Raw genomic sequence first — 8,473 nt, 5'->3', positions numbered from 1 at the left:
AAGATTCGTCCATGACGGAATACAGTTACTCACAGATCATTCGATCAAGGGTGACCCTGGGTTTTTTAAACATTTATGAAGTGCAATACCGTAAATCCTCGAGTATAATCCGCATTTTTTCACCCAAATTTAAAGGTCTAGATCGCTAGTGCGTACTATATACGAGGTTAAAAAATGAAAATTATTTTCTAAGCAATGTCCGAGTCTCTATTTGCTGTCCGGCAATGTTTATCCAGACGCATTTTGTGATGTCGGGCTTGTAACTGACCGTGATAAATATGTAAAGGTAATTTACTTAATATTTATTTTTCACTGTTTATTTTCTGCAAAGTGCACAGAAAAAGCTACACGCTTGCATTATGTTATATATACAATAATAATAAAGGACGCTACAGTATATATGTTTACAAACAAAGGACGTTCTATAGACTTCCTTGACTCAAGTTACAAAAGGGGTGCGTATTATACACAAGGTTTAGGTTTTTCAGAGGTACAGCCACCTAAAAAGTCGCCTGCGTATTATACTCGAGGATTTACGGTATATCCATAGGCTGCAATTATCGTCAATGTATATTGGCATTAAAACAGATAAATATTGTTCTATATCTCATTTGCAGTAACACATGGAATAGAGACGGTATGTCATTGAAAAGGTTGCGTACAGCAACGAAAGACCTGTGGCATGTATAACTGATTGCTAGCTGGCTTGGTTGACTGATTGAATAACTGACTGATTAATCAAACAATCAATTAATTAAAGGGTTAAATTGTTAACTAATTAACGAATGATAACGTAGTGAAATAGAATCAGTGCTTATATGTATTATTGGAATAATGGCCCTCACGTGATACAACAAAATCTGTTTCAACACATGAGTTCATATCAGGGAAATTGGAAATAAAAGCAAAATGACTGAATCAGTGAGGCATTCAAGTATCTTTCGTTAATCTGATCTCTTAGTAAAAGTGGATTAAATGCCACATCACAAAAGTATTCATTTCTAGCTCTGTACTAAAACGATTAAGCGAAGTAAATTTTCAGTATATCCAAAAGAGACGTCAATACAAATTTGTGGCGATGGTGACCTCTCTAGAGGTAATACTAGCGATGGTGACCTCTCTAGAGGTAATACTGGCGATGGTGACCTCTCTAGAGGTAATACTGGCGATGCTGGCGGAAAATAACTTCAAAAAGAAAGGTATGCTTTGTTGTGGCAGAATCATTATGTCAATAATAAAGACACATTCAATTCCACTTCTTTATTATTAGTCAATTGGTTAAATATCTAACCAACTAATTAATGGATCATTTGTTGAACGCGTTGATTAAGCCGTCAATTAGTTTGTTCGTCAAACTTCCTTCGTTACTGTTTCCAACCTTTTCAATGACACGTGAACTACCAGGCGAAAGCAGCCTTCGAAGCGAGTTGGGAGATTATGAGTCACGAAATGGTTACAGGGAAATATTCTGCAGAACTTACATTGTGGTTAGGTGTAGAATATGACACTAACCAACAACAGTAACATCCCTTCTAATTTTGAAACCAAGCCAACAATTTTGAGGAGAGGCAAAGTTGATTACATCGATTCCACATCTGAAAGGTTAGTTACTTTATCGACTCCAAAAGGGTAAAAGGCAAAGTCAATTACGGCAGAATGTGAACTCGGAACGCAAAATAGCCGTAGAAAATGTCAGCCATTTTGTCCGGCGTGCTAACGATTCTGCCAGCTGTGCGCTTTAATCTACCAGGTAATATTGGGCTCACATTTTAGCATAAAGCTAGCAATTTCTGGGGAGGACGAAAGTTGATTACATTACATCCGTAGTTAATTTAACGCTAGATAATATTCTTTCCAGATTTATCCACTTCATTCCATGAAAGTGAAGTTAAGCACTGTTATTTATAATCCATTCTATTATAGGCACAAGTCCTGAATTTTGTGGGGAGTCGGGGACTAGTCGATTACATCGACACCAGTGTTTTACTGGTAATTAGTTTATGAACACCGAAAGGATGAAAGGCAATGTTGACCTCGGCAGAATTTGAACTCAGATGGTAGTGACAGACAAAATATCACTAAGCATTTCGTCCGGTGCGCTAATGATACTTATTTATTTACTGCCCACAAGGGGCTACACAAAGAGGGGAAAAACAAACGGATTAAGTCGATTATGTCGACCCCTGTGCGTAACTGGTACTTATTTAATCGACCCCGAAAGGATGAAAGGCAAAATCGAACTCGGCGGAATTTGAACTCAGAACGTAGCGGCAGACGAAATACCGCTAAGCATTACTCCCGGCGTGCTAACGTTTCTGCCAGCTCGCCGCCTTCGTCGTGCTAACGTTTCTGATTTCTTTATTGCCCAGAAGGGGCTAAACATAGAGGAAACAAACAAGGACAGACAAACGGATTAAGTCGATTACTTCGACCCCAGTGCATAACTGGTACTTATTTAATCGACCCTGAAAGGATGAAAGGCAAAGTCGACCTCGGCGGAATTTGAACTCGGATCGTAGTGGCAGACGAAATACCACTAAGCATTTCGTCCAGTGCGCTAACGATTCTGCCAGCTCGCCGTCTTACCGATACTTATGGGATAGAGGTATTGGGTACATATGATCATAGTTCCCATTTCCTCCATGTATTAGAGGATAGTATCGATAAGTTATGGATTAGTCGTATGTTGAGATTAGTTAAACGGAATTTCGGCACATGTTTATCTTAGTGCAACTTCTAATCAACACTTTATATACAGAACATACTCTTATGTAGTGAATGAGGACAATAATATATGTAAATGAGCGTGAAAAACTAGACACTGATTTATATATGTTTATATGTATGTGTGATTGTGTGTGACTATGCGCATATACGTACGTATGTATACATAAGCATGTATAAGCATAAGCGCATATTCGTACATATATACAGTAATCACTCGCCATATCGTGATTCATGTATCGCGCACTCAGTACATCGCGGATTTTTCTGGCTAATATATATAAATATTTATAGCGGACTCCTCAGTATATCGCGGAATTCTGCGGCTGATAGGTATTTATATAGTTTAGGTTTTAGATATTTCTGTGGTAAAATACGCATTTTCACGCCTAAAAAGTGATAACTTAATAAATAAAAATATCGTACGGTACTGTACTGTATAAGACATTAATAAAAATATATTAAAAGAAAATACGTAGTGTACCGTAGATGAGTAAATAAAGAATCGCACATACTCTATGGAAAACGAAAACTCGAGTGGCGAGTGTGTAGTGATGCTTTGCAGTTATGATAAAATAAATATATACAAATTATAAAAATAATGAACAAAAAATATACAGTACATCACTGTTTCTACTTCCGCGGATTTTCACCTATCGCGGTGGGGTTTGGAACGTAGCACCCGCAATAGTCGAGAGATTCTCTGTGTGTGTATATATATATATATATATATGGGAGAATGAAAACAACAGGCGAAGACAGGTGGTGTAAACAATAAATGGATGTATTCGTTTAACGCTCGGGAATAGAGAAGTCTTTGACGTTTCGAGCTACGCTCTTCAACTCAAAGGAACACAGAAAGAAATAAAGAGAAAAACAAGTAGAAACAAATGGGGAGAAAAAATTATATATATATATATATATATATATATATATATATTAATTTTCCCAGAGGATGTAGCAACCGTTACCAATATAGCATAAGAACTTACCTTAGGAGATCATTAATTAGATTCCTTAAGGGTCGTTCTCACAGTTTATATTTATATCATAAGGTTTTTAAACTTTTAAATTTTCATATTTAAAAGAGACAGAGACTTCAAATTCGATATATCGATTTATATATATATATATATATATATATATATATATATATATATATACATACAGTAATTTCTGGACTATCGCAGATGATACATTCCAAAAACCCCTACAGAAACAATAAATAAATATAAAGAATATAAATACTTACCGGCTGCAGAAACCCGCGATATACTGAGGAGTCTTCGATATGAATTTATATATATTAACCTGAAAAATCCGTGATATTCTTAGTGCGCGAAAGGTGAACCGTGATATGGTGAGGGATTGCAGTACACGTATGTACATCTATTATATATATATATATATATATATATATATATATATATATATATATATATATACATGCATACATATATATATATATGTATAAACGTATACACACACACATTAACACACACACACACACTCACTTTCCTCCGTTTCTATAACTTTTCTACACTCAAGATTATCCAGAAATATTTTCAGAACTACTTTCTCTGTCTGGTATTATTTCCAAATATATCTTCAGAATCTTCCCCAGTATTTTAAGACATTTAGCCACGTCGCTTCTTCTGCTAATTGATATTGATACTGACGATCGTTATCGATCTACCGAACTCCATATCGATGAGAAATTACTTTAGTATGATATATATATTTGCGAGTCTGTGTTATTTGTAAGTCTGTACACACACACACACACACACACACGTATATATATATATAGTAAAGGGTGTGTATGTGACAGTGTCTCTGCGTGTGCATGTATGCGTGTATCTGTGGAGATGTGTGAAGGGAATTTCTATAAAACATGCTCATGTCTTTACATCTAAGCATTTATTGGTACACATTTCTGTTTGTTCGTGTACCTGACAGTGGGTCGCTGTACATGGATGTAAGAATAGTTCAACATATAAGCGCTTCCTTTATTTACTTGTTCCATATATGCATTAATATCTATATATAGAAATATCTATGTAATTTATATTTATTCATACATATATATATATATATATATATATAGAGAGAGAGAGAGAGAGAGAGAGAGGGAGAGAGACAGACAGACAGACAGACAGACAGACAGACAGAGACAGAGAGAGACAGCGAGGGAGAGAGAGAGAATGTATATATAAATGTAAGCATGTGTATATACATATATGTTTGTGCATATAGGTATGTGTATGACTGTGAGGTCAGTGAGAAAAAACTTGCGAAAGTAAGTTCTTCACACAACGTTTTTCGTGTCATGATATAAATGGTTTCATTATTTTACAGTGCATAATTTTACACACACACACACTCACACGCACATGCATACATATATATATATATATATATATATATATATATATATATATATATATATATATATAGACATATATATTTATATGCATACACATATATATACATACGTACATATATACATATATATATATATATACTATGTATACATGCGTAAATATATATGTATAATATAAATAATATATATGTACATATATACATACATATATGTACATACCTACACATATATGTATATATACATGCATATATGGATACAGGACGTCAAAAAAACGTGAAGAAAATGAAAAACGAGAACATAAAAAACAAAAGCATGGGAAACGAACTTTTTTTCGGAAAACGGAGACACACACACACACACACACACACACACACACACACGCACACACACATACACACACACACACACACACATATATATATATATATATATATATATATATATATATATATATATATGGGAGAATATACAAATAATAACAACAGACGAGGACAGGTGGTGTAAATAACAAAAGTATATATTAGTATGACGCTCGGGAATACGGAAAGTCTTTGACGTTTCGAGCTACGCTCTTCAACAGAAAGAATACGGAGACAAGGAGAAAAACACGGAGAAAAAAAATTGAATAGTGTTCAGTCAACGGTCAATCGTGTGTGTGTGTGTGTGTACGCGCGCGCGCATAATTACACTTATATAGTGCATGTTTTCACTTCCGTCGAGAATGGACGTTACATAATTTCTTTCTACATATATTCGCCTCTTTATTTTATATTCTCTATTTTTCCTTCCATGTAAATATATGTGTCAGGCCGAGTTGTGTTTGTATATCTTACTATTTCGATAACAGTCCGATTTGGATTTCTCTTATAGCAACTCTCGATGGGATTGGCCCTGCCCTGGGCGAAGTTCAGAATCATTTCAGCACTCTTTTGTATTATGTATACAGATCTTATTTGGCTCTCACCAATTCCACTGCATGCCCTCTACTCTGCCGAGCGTTATGTATACATGTCACTTAATATGAATATCAATTTTTTAGCTACCTCTACTAAAGATATACCGGATTCACGCAGACAGAGGTCTTTACATGGATTTACTGTTACTGAAGTCAAGGTGCATTGCTAGGGATTAGTACATTCATCTCACGATCGTAAGATCGCTAATCGATTCCCAACCACTCGTTGTGCGTTTGAGGAAGGCACTTTACTTCATGTTGCTCCGGTCGACTCAGTTGGAAAACATGAGCTATACTTGTATTTTTAAAAGCCAGCATTTTCACATTCTGTGTCACGCTGAATCTCGTAGTTGAGAACTACGTTATGTGTATGAATGTCTGTGGAGTGCTCAGCCCCTTGCATGTTACTTTCACGAACAAGATATTCTGTTGGTGGGATCAGCTTGAACACTCATCGCCGTGACCGTAGGAGGAGCAGTTGTTCTTACTGAAAACCAATGACTTCATTGCTAAGATGAAATGGATGCCTTCTTCGAGGGCCACTAATCTAATACTTCTCACTCTTCAAAAGATAACGATTACTATAGCCTAAAAAACTTATAAAGACTCATCCCAAAACCCTCACTGGCTAAACTTGAAGTGGGTCTTCTGCAAATGATCAGGAATATAAAATACTCCAGTCAAATTAATTCCTTTGGAAAAAAACAGGGCCCGGGTTATTTCCAGGATTATAAAATTACCAGCATGTACAGGGTTTTTCGGACAAAAATGGGAACGTATATACGCTACCAATCGATATGCACACCAACTTCATAACTATGGAAGTATATCGGAACGATGATCGTGCTAATCGGAATGTTTTTATTTAAAGATATCAATGACAAACACTAAACTAATTGAAACTTTGGATTACATGAAGGAACTGAAGAGTACACCTTCCAACTCCTCTCTCTCTCTCTCTCTCTCTCTCTCTCTCTCTCTCTCTCTATATATATATATATATATATATATATATATATATATATATATATATATAGGCATATATATATATGTATATATAGGCATATGCATATACATATGTATAGGCATATGAATATGTATATTCGTACGTATGATGTACGTACGAATGAATACACAGATATCGATATAGACATTTGTGTATGAATACAAACAAACATAGATAGGCATATATTCACATATATACATATATATATATATACGTACTTCTGTGTTGTGTGCGCACATGTGTGCGCACATGTGTGCGCACATGTGTGCGTAAGTATACGTATATGCATATAGATAGATATGATGCTCCATCATGACCTCATGTGTATGGCTGAATCTCATGATATATAAAATAAGTATATACATATTATAAACTAAAATAAACATATATATATATATATATAAAACTAATACATACATATACACATAAAGAGTGCGTTTATGAGTAACTGTGTGTATGTATGCTCGTATTCTAGTTCGTATGTCTATGTATTTGTCTATATAGATATTTTTATTCATATATATATATATGTGAGCTACATACCACTTCCTCTACCACCTACATCACCACCATTTCCACCACACCGACTACAACGCCAATTTTAAAATGAATCATTTATCATTTCCTGAAGGTATTTTATATAATTCTAAAACAGACCATTTGAAAATGGAATTTCAAAAATAAAAAAAAAAATTAAACAAATTGAAAATAAAAACATTGGTTCTTGTCAATTTGCCGAATGGGGAAGTTAATAATGACTACCCCAAAGGGAAAAGTAAAGGATAGAAATTCCCAGTAGATTATTCTTTGGAAACAGGAACTAATTTACCAACTGTGACACTTATAGAAAAGCGTAAGCATAGAGCACGGATTAGAGTCGTCTGTTTTGGAAAAGCAACTGGGTGATATTTTAAGCATTCCCCTCCTAGACGTAGATGTGTATATATATATATATATATATATATATATATATGTGTGTGTGTGTGTATATATATATATATATATATATATATATATATATATATATATATATATATATATATATATGTATGTATATTTATATTTATATTCATGCATATATATATATATGGTCGGGGGCATATGTATGATTTATAGAACGTAGGTGTGTGGATGCAACAATAGTTAGATATAGAAATAGATATACTGTGAGTGCATGTGAGTATGCATGTATGTATATATATATATATATATATATATATATATATATATGATTGATTGGAAATTTAAGACAACAAAAGAAAGAAAGAGACCTCGATATTATGTAATAAGACGAATTATTATTATTATTATATTGCATTATATATACATATACATATATATATATATATATATATATATACATATATATATATATATATATATATATATATATATATATATATAT

This window comes from Octopus bimaculoides, chromosome 4 (genome assembly GCF_046866305.1).
Source record: "Octopus bimaculoides isolate indiv1 chromosome 4, ASM4686630v1, whole genome shotgun sequence".
Classification (NCBI taxonomy): domain Eukaryota; kingdom Metazoa; phylum Mollusca; class Cephalopoda; order Octopoda; family Octopodidae; genus Octopus; species Octopus bimaculoides.
This window is presented reverse-complemented; position numbering follows the sequence as displayed.